This window comes from Equus quagga, unplaced genomic scaffold (genome assembly GCF_021613505.1).
Source record: "Equus quagga isolate Etosha38 unplaced genomic scaffold, UCLA_HA_Equagga_1.0 270_RagTag, whole genome shotgun sequence".
NCBI lineage: Eukaryota > Metazoa > Chordata > Mammalia > Perissodactyla > Equidae > Equus > Equus quagga.
In genome coordinates, this window is record NW_025799872.1 from 1584003 (window position 1) to 1597708 (window position 13706).

At 41.6% G+C, this 13706-nt stretch overlaps 1 long non-coding RNA gene across 1 annotated transcript; it reads left to right on the plus strand.

The window, feature by feature from the left end:
• The first annotated feature begins 534 nt into the window (after window positions 1-534).
• On the plus strand, window positions 535-13281 carry LOC124233887 (uncharacterized). The gene is made up of 3 exons (XR_006887170.1): window positions 535-853; window positions 8540-8617; window positions 12097-13281. It is a non-coding gene; the product is annotated as an uncharacterized LOC124233887 (long non-coding RNA).
• The last annotated feature ends 425 nt before the right edge of the window (window positions 13282-13706 follow it).

Genomic DNA, 13706 nt, shown 5'->3' on the forward strand with positions numbered 1-13706 from the left:
CGCGCCCGCGCGCTTTCCGGGCATGGCTCCCGCCTCGGGCTTCGGCGGCGGCTCCGCGCTCATGCCGCGGTCATGCCCGCGCCGGCTCGGGGCGCTCCGGGACGACGGCGACGCCGCGGAGGCGGCGGAGGGGCCCGCGCCCTCATGGGCTCCGCGCCCCTCGGCGGCCTGCAGATCGGGCTGCGGCGCCAGCGGCGACGCCGAGCACTGTGAGGACGGCCGAGGCTGGACCCCAGGAGGCGGGGAGAGGAGCGCAGCCGGGGGGCCACCCGTCGCGGCTGCCAGCGGCCTCAGTGGCCCCACGGGCGGTCCGGAGGCCAAAGCCGCCCCGCCCCGCAGCACCTCAAGCCGGCCCGGCAGGAGGCCCCGTCCCGGGCTCCGCTCCCGCCTCCGGCTCGGCCGGCGGAAGCCTCCCGGCGCCCCGCCCACCTCAGGCCCCGCCCCCACGTCCCGGCAGCCTTGGCACGGGGCCTGGCGTCGCGCCGGGACGACGTCATCGCCCGCGGTCCCAGTGCCCTTTTCTGTTTCCTGAGTCTGGCGAGCAGAGCCAAGGGGAGTCTCAGGTGTAAGGGGAGTTTTGCAGTGATGGCGCCTCTGGTCTTGGTTGGGCGCCAAACCGCCAGACGGACTATTCCTGATGCCCCCAGCAAGTACAGAGGGCCTCTGACTTAGGATGGTTTGACGTCATTTTTCGGCTTTGCAATGGTGCGACAGCATATGCATTCAGTAGAAACTGTACTTCAAATTTTGAATTTTGATCTTTCCCCTGGCTAGGCGATATGCGGTTGGATGCTTTCTCGGGATGCTGGCAGCGGCAGCGAGCGTGGGATCCCAGTCGGCCACTCGATGGAGGGTAAACAACCGATACATTTAAACCGTTCTGTACCCAGACGCCATTCTGTTTTCACTTTCAGTACAGTATTCAATTAGTTACATGAGATATTTAACACTTTATTTTAAAATAGGCTTTGTGTTAGATGATTTTTCACAGCCAGGCCAATGAAAGTGTTCTGAGCATGTTTAAGGTGCGCTGAGATATAATATTCAAAAGGTTAGATGTATTAAATGCAATTTTGACTCAACGATATTTTCAACTTGCTATGGGTTTATCCGGACTTAACTTCATTGTAAGTGGAGGAAGATCTATATATAGATGGGCACGTTCTGACCACAGGAAGAGAGCCCTCTGGTCTGGAATCCTGAACTGGAAGAGTGCCATATGCAATAACCAGGATGTTCTGTTTCAAAATCTAAAGAGAAACTGATGGAGAGCTTACCATGGGATGAGTGCAAAGGGCAGTCTTAAAAAGCATACGAGCCCACGTTCTAATCCATAACTACTTGATGATACCAACACCAAGACTATCAACTAATTACTCAAAGTCACGATCCTCATCTATAAAATGGAGACAATAGCTTACTTTGGGTAAGATGATGGTGTACAGAAATCAGTTACCACTAATACTGGCTCCATAAATGTTAGTTGTTATTATTATGGGCCCAAAAGGACCTTGTGAGATATTACATCCTATTTTGCAGACGCCAACCTAAGCTTCAAAAGGTAAGCAATTTGCCTAGTTATAAAGGTAAGGTAACAGGTAGGACCTGCTCCACAAGTTTGGAGTACAAATATACTCAGAATTTTTTTTTCTTTTTTGAGGAAGATTACCCCTGAGCTAACATCTGGTGCCAACCTTCCTCTTTTTGCTGAGGAAGATTGGCCCTGAGCCAACATCTGTGCCCATCTTCTATTTTTCATATGTGGGACGCCTGCCACAGCATGGCTTGATGAGCAGTGTATAGGTCCTGCACCCAGGATCCAAACCTGTGAACTCTGGGCCACCGAAGCGGAGCGCGTGAACTTAACTGATATGCCACGGGGCTGACCCCCAGAATATTTTTTCCTGTTAGATGTTTGAGTATCCGGTGCCTCTTCAAAAGAAGATGAATACCTTGAGACCGTAAAGACTTTATGTCTTCCACCTTATTAAAGTCACCCAGGTGGACTTACTGGAGAATAGGATAAATTTGATCAGTTCATTATTGATTTGCATTTTATAGTTTTGTTGCAAAAAGGTTATAGATAATCCTAAAGATTCTTGTGTGCCCTGCTATAGTGTATCTGCTGGCTTAGGACCCTCTCATGCCTTAGGCTGGTATAACCTTGGTGTCTTAGTCAGCTCAGGTTGCCATAACAAAATACTACAGACTGGATGGGTTAAACAACAGAAATTGAGTTCTTACAGCTCTGGATGCTGGAAGTCTGAACTCAGCATGCCAGCAGGTCTGGTTCTGATGAGAACTCTCTTCCTGGCTTGCAGATGGCCACCTCACTGTGTCCTCATATGAGAGAGAAAGAGAGAGCAAGCTCTCTGGTGTCTCTTTTTATAAGGGCCCTGACGCCATCATGATGACTTACCCCCATCTACCTTCATGACCTCATCTAAACCTCAGTACCTCCCAAGGTCTCATTTTCAAATTCCATCATGTTGGGGGGTAGGGTTTTGATATGTGAATTTTGAGATGACACAATTCAGTGTATAGCACTTGGGGTACAGAGCTACAGATTAATTTACACTCACTGTTCAGACATTGCTTCCCAAAGCACGTTGATGTCCAAAATTGCCCCTTCCTGTGGGAACACAGAAGTTCTTTTCTTGAGTTCAAGTGATCTACCTAGACTGTCCATTATTGTGGGAACTTTACTGCTTTCTTGGCCTTGACTGGAGACTCTTTAGTTGCACTAGGAGACTGACAGTATTGTAGAAGCCACCAGCCCTGAATTGAGAGCAGGCAATTACCCCAGAAGATTGTCTCCTACCCTCTACTTAAATATAGCCAGAGAAGAGGATGTGTTAAACAGACCCAGTACCTTTATGAATAGCTGTCATTTTTTGAAATTATGTTCTTTTATTTAGCCAAAGACTGCCTGCGTGTTTCAGCCATGCTTTGATTCTGGTTCTGCCTTCTATACCTATACAGAAATGTCTAATTCCACTTGTTTAAAATGCCAAGATGAACCTGTTATCTTTCCTGATTATCCTCCAAATATATACCAGTTTGTGAAAATCCCAGTTAAGGTGCATTGCCAAAAATATAACACTGTAAATAATATTTGATGATATCACTCTGAGGTCTGGTCCCTTGATCTGTAGAGTCATAAAAGTGATTTTTGAGAGATGAATTGTTTATTGCATTATGTTGATAGTTATACCATAGGAATTAAATAGACCCTTATCTTTACCTTCTAATTAATTCTGCACTAATGGGGGCCAAAGACCTGGGATTCCACATAATTTAATTCAACATCCTAGACTCTGGGAGAGTAATGGCGCTCACTGAAAGATGTGTGTGTTACCTTGTTTCATCCAAGAGTGGTTAAGATATCTCTATCATTTGAATTCATATTAATGAAAAGATGCTCCTCAGGATGTTAATAGGTGTGCAAGAGGAAGAGTCTTCCTCTGGTAGGAAATAACTTTGTGTGTTAAATGACAAAATTAAAGTGTTTTCTTTTTTTGTTGCCAGATTTCCTCAAGTTTTAATATGCTAATGAGTATCGTGATTTTCCAAGAAGAGAATATAGTAAGCAGTGTTTCCTAAACTTACTTGAACATAAATTTTTATTCTTGAAACATTGATTAGTATCTTGCAGATGTGAAGTTTGGGAAATGCTCCTTTTTATCTTTGATTTTGAAAGATGCATAAAATATTATAGAACAATATGCATAAAATACTGTAGCATAGAAAAATTATAAAACAATACTATTGTTTGATCGTTTTAAAAACTTTAATAGAAAAAGAATGAAAGTATTTCTCTTAACAGTAGTTAGCTCTAGAATTAAGAATATTTTTTCATATAAATTTCTGATTTTTTGTTATGAATATGTAATAGCATACTTTTATAATCAGAAAAATAGACATATTTTCCAATCTATAAAAAAAATATGGGGCCGGCCCTGTGGCTGAGTGGTTAAGTTCGCACTCTCCACTTCAGTGGCCCAGGGTTTTGCTGGTTCAGATCCTGGACACAGACAGGGTGCTGCTCATCAGGCCATGTTGAGGCAGCATCCCATGTGCCACAACTAGAAGGACCCACAATTAAAAAAAAATGTGCAACTGGGGGATTTGGGGAGAAAAAAGCAAAAAGTACATATATGTATAATGAATTATATACTTTTTATTAGTTTCCTATTGTTACGTGGCAAATTACCACAAACTTAGTGGCTTAAATCAGCACAAATGTATTATCTCAGTGTCTGTGGGTCAAGAGACTGGCACATATTAATTAGGTCCTCTGGTGAGGGTCTCACAAGGCTTAAATTAAGATGTCAGAGAGCTGACTCTCCCATTTGGAGGGTCAACTAAGTAAAGATCTGCTTCCAAATTCCCTCAAGTTATTGCTAGAATTTGTTTCCTTGTGGTCCTGTGACTAAGGGCCCCATATTCTTCCTCACTGTCAGTCAGCTACTTCTCTTAGCTCTTAGAGGCAGTTCTCAGGTCCTTGCCATGGAGTCTTCTCCACAACAGTTTGCTCCTTCAATTATCTCTCTGACACATTACCTTCTTGTAAAAAGCTCACTTGAGTAGGTCAGGCCCATCCAGGATAATCTCTATTTTGATTAACCCAAAGACAGTTGATTAGTAGCCTGACCACAGAATGACATCCCATCATATTCACTGGTCCTCCCTGCACTCTAGTGGAGGGGATTATGCAGCGTGTGCACACTAGGGGACAGGAATCTTGGGGACCATCTTAGGATTCTGCCTACCATACACTTCTTTAGAACAAGGAAATTCTCTCACTTATCTTTGTAGTCCCATGGTCTTGCTCACTGCCCAGAATGGAGGAGATGCTCAGTAAACACTTGTAGAATTAAACCAAGATAATACTGTTTCAAACAGCGTAGTTAAGAAGGAGGGCCTCAAACTGTGAAACTGGGAGTCTTTTCTACTTCATTTTCCTAGACTCATACGGTATAATGGGTATTGTTGATCATGTTTTAGAAGGCAGAAACATTCATAGGTACATAAGGAACAAGTGACAACCTGAAAGAATTATAAACAAGGGTTAGGATGCAATTCTCTAGTTCTTACCTATGTCTATGCCAGGTTTTAGAACTTTAACTGGAATTGTCAGTTGAGGTTCATGTGAATCAGATATCTAACAGTAAAAACCTGCAGTTCTTTAATTCCCAACTTTTAAGAAATAAACAGAAGGAAGTGGTAGTGTGTAGTAATTGAAAGACCAACTTGAGCTGGAACCTCAGTTTCACCACTTACAGGTTGTGGAACCCTGTGAAAGTTGTTCAACCTTCCTAATCCTCATTCTCCTCAATTATAAATTTGGGATAATAATACCTAGCTTATTAGGATTATTGTGATATTAATTACATAAAGCATATCATTTACTTATATGTACATACAGATAATTAATTGAAATAATTAGTTGAGATAATTAATGTAAAGCTCTTAGCAGAGTAGCTCTCAGTGTGTTTTCTATTATTTTTCTTTCTTCCTGTATATTCTCTGTCTCCACTCACTGACTGTGGGAAGAGTTGAGTAATATTTGAAATACACACACTTTGCAGAAGTCTTTGACTTTGTTACTTCTTTTAATGTAGACTTCCTCCCGTGTTGAAATAGTTTGGGGTTTTGCTATTTGTTGCACTGCTTATGACTAGGTAGACTATTTTTTCTCACATCCTTAAATTTAAGTGAAAACAAGAGCAACTTTTTTTTTTTTTTTAAAGATTAGACATGTTATAATGGTACATGTACATATCCCAAGATTCTAGAAAATTGTCTCATTCTTGAAACCAGTGGTTCTCCGCCAGGGGTGATTTTGCTTCCCAGGGGGCATTTGGCAATGTCTGGAGATGTTTTTTATTCTCATGACCTCCAGGGAGGGAGAGGTTGCTAAGAGGCCAGCGATGCTGATAAATATCCTATAATGGATAAGATAGTCCAGAACAGCAAAGAATTATGTGGTCCAAAATGTGAGTAGTGCTGAGGTTTGAGACACTTGCTTTACACAAATGAATTTGTATAACGTAATGCAGTCCATGTATTCTTTTCAAAATAAAATATATGCATTATCTCATAAATCATGATGTGTTTACACAATGAAATACCATACAGCAATGAAAATGAACGAACTACAACTATTCTTAACAACATCATTGAATCTCACAAGGTGATGTTGAATAAAAGAAGCCAGACATAAAAGAATATAGACAATGTGATTCCTTTTGCATGACTGAAAAAATAGGAAAAATTAATTTGTGGTGATCAAAGTCATGGTATCACTATCATAGAGGTCTCTACAAGGCTGTTGTCTTTCTGGATCTGGGAGTTGAGTACACAGATGTGTACTCTTGGTGAAAATTCATCAAGTGTATACTTGTGATTTGTCTACTTTTGTGAATGAATGTTTTATTTCAACAGTTATCTAAACAAAAAGGTAAATACATGCTTTATGCCATGCTATTTAATTGTAATGATTATGTCATTACGTGATTAAATCCAAGAGTTATCTCATTATGAGCTAGAGTATTGTTTTCTGATTCCTGGGTCCATAAAATAGAAAATTTTATAGGCACTTTCTTAAGATAACTCCCAGTGGAGTTGTTCTAGAGGGAACAAGGAGGTTTTTGAATTTTGTTTTTTCTTTATCACAACCTATACCGAAGTTTGCTATAACATTGGCAGTACAGTCGTGTGCCACATAATGACATTTCGGTCAATGACAGACCACACATAAACAGTGGTCCCATAAGATTAGTACCACATAGCCTAGACGTGTAGTAGGTTATACCATCTAGATTTGTGTAAGTACACTCCGTGATGTTTGCACAATGACAAAATTGCCTAAACACACACTTCTCAGAACCCATCATTAAGCAACGCATGACTATATATATAGAACAAGGTGTGATTGTACTAAGGCAAATTTTAAAATTATTACAAGATAAGGATGCCATTAGATCATTGATGATAGATATTGCTATGTCAGAGCAGAATGTGCTAATACAGTTCTTTTTCCTGTGCTCTTTTTTTAAGGGGAGAAATCCAAGAGTTTGCTCATTTTGGTTTTATTTTTTTCTTGAGTTTCTTTCCATTTAAATGAATTAATCATGTAGTCTTAAAGCTGGATTTTAAAATTGAGGTAAACTTAATGCTGCATTACACTAAAATCAGGTATTTAATGGTACAATTTGGAGCCAGGTGTTCCCAAGACTACCATCAGGTTCAATGACTCACTAGGACTCAGAATTCAAAAAAGATGTTATAGGAGATGGATGTCGAAAAGATAATGGGGGCCAGCCTGGTGGCGCAGCGGTTAAGTGTGCACATTCCACTTTGGCAAAAAGAGGATTGGCAGTGGATGTTAGCTCAGGGCTAATCTTCCTCAAAAAAAAAAAAAAAATCCCTTTTACAATAGTCACAAGATTGCCCTGTGGCACAGTGATTGATGACACAGCAGGAAGTAGGTCAGTTGTCTTGAGCTGGGTGGTCACAGGTGAGCACAGCAATCAATTCCTAGTCTAGAGAGAGATGCTTATCCTTAAGGAAATGCTAATGTGGGAGAAGTTGCACCTTTATCTTAAGGGCATTTGTTCCTGCCTTTGGGACATAGCAAATGCTTAAAGCAGATAAATAATGCATGCTCAATGGCCACACCAGGCCCTTTTGGAAAAAAATAAGGTTAGGTCAAATCAGCTTTGCACCAAGTGGCTTCCTCATATACTCCAATATATCCTATTGCTTGCCATTTTTATCATATTGATTGGCTGCATGTTTGAAGGAGTAGTCTCCTCTTCCAGACTATACAGACTGGCTTCCCTGATGAAAGACCTTCACCTACAGTTAGGTGTGAGTGTGCTGGCTGGGTGAGGTGCAGCAGCTCCAGCTCTGGGTGAGTGTGTGTGTGTATGTGTGTGTGTGTGTAATAGGGTGGACTCTGGGCAGCTGCAACAACTAAGGTTAGCATTGGTGAAGACTTGGGAGGTCCTTGGCAGAAATGGCTGCAGGTGTATATGATGGCAGCAAGAGCTGCTGGGGTTCTTGGTGAAGAATGCTGAGGTTCTCCTGCTTGCCTTTCCTCTGCAGGGGATAGTTATGGATGAGGGGATCCCTCTTGGTGCTGAGGTCCTGGGCACAGGTGTGTGGGGTCTGGGATGTGGGCATGTGCACAGCAGCACCAGAATCTGGGGTGTGCATGATGGCGCTGGGCTGAGGAGGATGGAGTGGCTCCAGCACCAGAGGGTCAAGCAGTGGCTCCTTCTCTGGGGAGCATAGTGGCACAGACTCCAGGCACCTCCATCAGTGGCAGTCAGTGTTGGCCAATACTGTGGGTATCCTCAGTGACAAAAGCTGCAGCTGTCTGTAGCACAGGTGAAGCCTGCTGGACTCCTCTTGCTTGCTTTTTCCCCCAGTGAAGGAGGCTGCAGCTGAGAAGATCCCTCTTGGTGCCTAACTTTACTGCACCAGGAGATGGGTGTCACAGGTAAAATGCTTCCTCTGCTTTTCTATACAGACATCCTGTGTTTTTGTTCTGCTGGGCTCCTACAGCTTCTTCATTGTACTCCAGAGCTCCCCAGAGCTATATTTTTTGGTAAGTAGTTGTTAAATTGTTGTTTTTGTTGGGGGACAAGAGTTGGGACCTCCTAAGTCCATTATCTTTTTTTTTTTTTTTTTGAGGAAGATTAGCCCTGAGCTAACATCCACTGCCAGTCCTCCTTTTTGCTGAGGAAGGCTGGCCCTGAGCTAACATCCGTGCCCATCTTCCTCTACTTTATATGTGGGACGCCTGCCACAGCATGGCTTGACAAGCAGTGCCATATCCACACCTGGGATCCGAACTGGCAAACCCTGGCCACCGAAGTGGAATGTGTGCACTTAACTGTTGTGCCACCGGGCCAGCCCCTAAAAGGGACTTTTCAATCATGTGTGATACATGCTCTTTGATGGTATATGAATACTCTATACACTCCCACTTCTTTGGAGTGCTCCATTTCTTTGTGGAAGGACTCTCCCAGGCTATCTGTTCCTCACATTTGGCTCATGATAAACTCGCCCCAGTTTTGATTTATAGATTGGTTTTGAGTTATTTGTGTCAACAAATATAAGACTATAAGGAACACAAAAAAATCAAGGAAACATGATACCATGAAAAGAATGCAGTACTTTTCCAGTAATGGATCACAAAGAAACGGAGACCTATGAATCACCTGAAAAATAATCCAAAATATTTGTTTTAAAGAAGTTTGTTGAGCTACAAGAGAACACAGATGGATAACTCAATGAAATCAAGAAAAAAATACATGAGCAAAACAAGAAGTTCAACAAAGAGATAGAATCAAACAAATTTTGGAATTGAAGAATAAATAAAATGAAAAGTGCAGTAGAGGCAACGGCAGACTCAATCACACAGAGGAAAGAATCTGCAAATTCAAAGACAGATCTTTTGAAGATTTCCAGGAAAATCCTGCTGTGGTTTCTATTGGCATTGTTATTAATATATAATACAGTGACTAAGATGAAAATTACATTGGATGGGATTAATGACAGCTCAGACTTAGCAGAAAAGATTAGTGAACTTGGAAACAACAATAGAAGCTATGTAAAATGAAACAGAGTGAAATACAAACTGGAAGAAAAATGAAGAGTGCCTCATTTTGTGTGTCACAACTCTAAGTGGCCTAATCTATAATTTGAGTTCCCAAAGGAGAATGACGAGGAGCATAGAAAGTGTTTGAAGAAACGGTCAAAATTTTACAAATTTCATAGTCTATAAACCCACAGATCCAAGAAGCTCAGCAATCCCTAAGCACAAGAAACATGAAGAAAACTACACCAAAGCACATCATAATCAGTTTGCTTAAAAGTAGTTAGCAGAAAGTCTTAAAAAACAGCCCAAGAAAAAAAGACATATACAAAGAACAAATATAAGGATGACAGCCGAGTTTTCAGTAGGAGATGGTGGACCTACGTCTTTAGAGCATTGAGAGAAGAAAAGGGCCAACCTAGAACTCTGTTGGTATTTATTTTTGTTGTTCAAATTTGGAGCTCTTTCAGGTTTTATCCTGTGTCCTTTTGAGAAATCTTTTTTTTTTTTTCATAATTTTGTTACTTTCTGACATTACGAGATACTCCAGGTTCATCTTATCTTGAATTTTCTCAGCCCAGCCCTATAATCAGCCATTTCTGGTTCCTTTTACTAGAGACCAACGTTTGAGTGCTGGGTATGCTTGTTGCTACTGAGGTGTTGATGCTTCTAGACCCTCTCATGTATACACATATCTGTATTTATTTCTATATCTGTCTGTTGTTTCAGAGGATTCACCTTAGTTGGCTTTTTTTTAATGGAGAACTATCCTTACTGAATCTTCTCAATTTGCATTCCATCCAGCACTAGGCTAAAAGGCAAATGTGACTTACCTTCTGAAAAAAAGTATGTTAAGCTGTTATGCATTCTACAATGATTCAGAATCAGATTGAGTGGGCAAACATTTCATAAGGAAGGATGGAATTTTGAGTGAGCCAGGCAGACAGAGTTTATTCTACAATGTGTGTGAACTATGTAAAAAGTTAGGAATGTGAGGACTTTTTTCCTTTTCCTACTTCTCTGTTTCACGTGCTGGATATGCACATGCTGCCACCTGATACAATCTCTATGCCTAAAGCAGGAATTGTTGCTGATATAGGTCAGCTCCATCTCCTTGCCGCCCCCTCATAATAATTTATCACATGTTGCTTTTCTCACCTCCTACCTCTCTCTCCACCCCCACATCCAAGCAATCATCATGCTTCGCTTATTCTAAATCTCAAATCATTCTGTGCCTGCTCAATCCTACTGCCACTGCCTTAGTTCATACGCTTCTCATCTCTCAGGAGTTTAGCGTCTTTGTCTTTGGGTTCACTTCCACCTATGCATACTCCCTTTAAGCGAAATTGGTCTTAATAATACAAATCCATCTTACTGTGTCACTTCCTTGCTAAAAATTCCTCAAGGTCTCCTGTTGTTATGCAGAATAAGGCTCTAGCTCATTATCATGATATGCATAGCTCAGTATCTAGCGTTTGCCCACCTCTCAGCCTCATAATCTGGCATCCTTCTACACCCCTGTCATTGCGTTCCCATACCTGAGCCTCCTCTGTCTGGAATAGCTTCTTCTCATTCCCCCCAACACAGGTGTCCTCTCCACCAGGTCTTCCTCATCTCCTCTTCTGCATCACATACACTTTCCTTGCGCCTTCTTTGAACTTGTGTATATTTCTTTGTGAACATGTAATTCTCTAAATGTTAAACACCTATTTCTCATCCAAAGAGATAGTGAGCACATAACAATATTTCATTTATCTCAGTGATAAGAAAACTCATAGGGGCCGGCCCAGTGGCGCAGCAGTTAAGTTCGCACATTCCGCTTCTTGGTGGCCTGGGGTTCGCCGGTTCAGATCCCGGGTGTGGACATGGCACTGCTTGGCAAAGCCATGCTGTGGTAGGCATCCCACATATAAAGTAGAGGAAGATGGGCATGGATGTTAGCTCAGGGCCAGCCTTCCTCAGCAAAAAGAGGAGGACTGGCAGTAGTTAGCTCAGGGCTAATCTTCCTCAAAAAAATAAAATAAAATAAAATAATTTAAAAGAAAGAGAACTCATAAAGTAAGTTCAAAAGAGAATTTGAAAAACTAGGATTGTTACAGTGAATGAGAACAAAAATGAATAATGAAATAAGATAGCTAAATTGGATGCAGCTCTAGTTAATGTCCTATAGGGCAATCAAACTGTAACATTTGGTGTTACCTTGTTTTCCCACCACAGAAAAGAAAACTCATCAGTTTCTTATAGGATAACTTCTAACTTTACAAGGCTGTAAAATATCTGGGTCTAATGTTTCAATAGAAACTCTAATACACACTGTAGATATTAGATTCTAGTTCTGCTAATTGCCTTTGAGGTTTTGTTTCCCACCTGTAAATTGGACTGGATGCTGAATTCTTCCAGTTTCCACAAACATTTGGCTACAACTCTCCAAACTAATACTTCCAATTTTTCTCCCACTTTTGACTTGGAATCATTGAAAAATAAAGCTACCATTTTCCTGAAGCTCTGCAAACTGAAGCTGAACAACTTGATATAAACTTAAGAGAAATCACCACAATAGCCCATATTTAGACAATCTTTGTGCCTGTTGCTGTGTAAGCCACTCGGAAAGTTTACCTGAACACCTGATGACATCATCAGAGACATTTCAAACTGCAAAAGATGCTTCAACCCTAACAACTAGAAAACTGGCTGCCTTCAGAACTCAGAAACTTAGACTATAGTCATCTCCAATCATTAGCCATTGTTTTTCTTTTGTTTCCATAGGAATGCGTCTTATTAAATACCTGATTGCTTGTACCATAGGCCTAATTTTGGGAGCCCACCTGCATCACCACCTCTAAAATGAGACACAAACTTTAACTTAACTGATCTAACCTCAGGACTAAGAAACTGGTTCAACGAGATATGGAGCAATCTAGCAACTCAGGACAGGTTCAAACCTACTTACACCAGATGGCCCAAGATGCTAAAATATTTCCCAGTATTACGCAAATCTTTGAACAGATTCCTAGGGCCCCCAAGATCGCTGACTTAGCTTCATTGAAGGATCCTTTCAAGTTTGGGACAATAGCTAACGACTAGATTTCAGACTATTGCCTGTATAATTATAGGATTTGCTTCTGTAATCCTATTTAGATGTGTACTTTCTGGGTTACCGTGTGCCCTATTCTTGACCTTTAACAGATCAGCTACCCAGCAGTTAGTGTCCTCCGTTGACTCTGCCGCCTCCACATCACAGGGTCGATTGTAGCGGCAGCCTTGGTTCTCCTTTTTGTAATGCAAGTGCCTGACTTAAGGTTTGATTGCTGAGGCATTCATTTCAAAGGGGCGTCCACGGCAAAGAGGGCTATCTTGAATAAACACATTGCCAGCCACAGGACTAGATAAAGAACCAGGCCGCCTCCCCACACTGAGGCGCCTTTGTTTTAGAGATCTTGATTGATTTCAATAACTGACCACTTGGACTATTTTTTTTCTTCTCATGCTTTAAATTACTGCTCTTACGTTTTAAATTCACCAATGAAGAGTGAGCCTGTAAAACTACTACGCCCCCACCCTTGACCCTATTAAAAGCAGAACCTCAGGCTCACATGCTCTCTCTCTCTCTCCCCCCATGACCTCACTGTGTGGCCCTATGTGTGCTGTGTAATTTCTAGGTCTTACAACTAATAAACGTTATTTTTTTCAAAGTTTCCTGATGGTTATGGCTGAAGGACATCTTGCAATCATAATAAGAACCATAGGGGCCCATCCAGACACATTGGTTGTTGATAGGCTGACATGGCACAGAACACCCTTCAAGGTATAAAGCCCATAATACAGGATTACAAGGCTCAGGGCCTCATGATCACTTGCTCTAGTCGGTGTAATACTCCTATTTTACCTGTGAGAAAAACCAAGGGCCAAGGGTGGAGGTTTGTCCAGACCTCCAGTAAACAACATTGTTATCTTTCAACACCCTGTTCTTCCTAACATCCATCCCAACTGAAAGCAAATTCTTTACTGTAATTGATTTAAGCAGTGCATTTTTTACTATTCCTGTTGAAGCTAGCCAATACCTTTTTGCCTTTACTTGGAAGAAGAACAATTCACC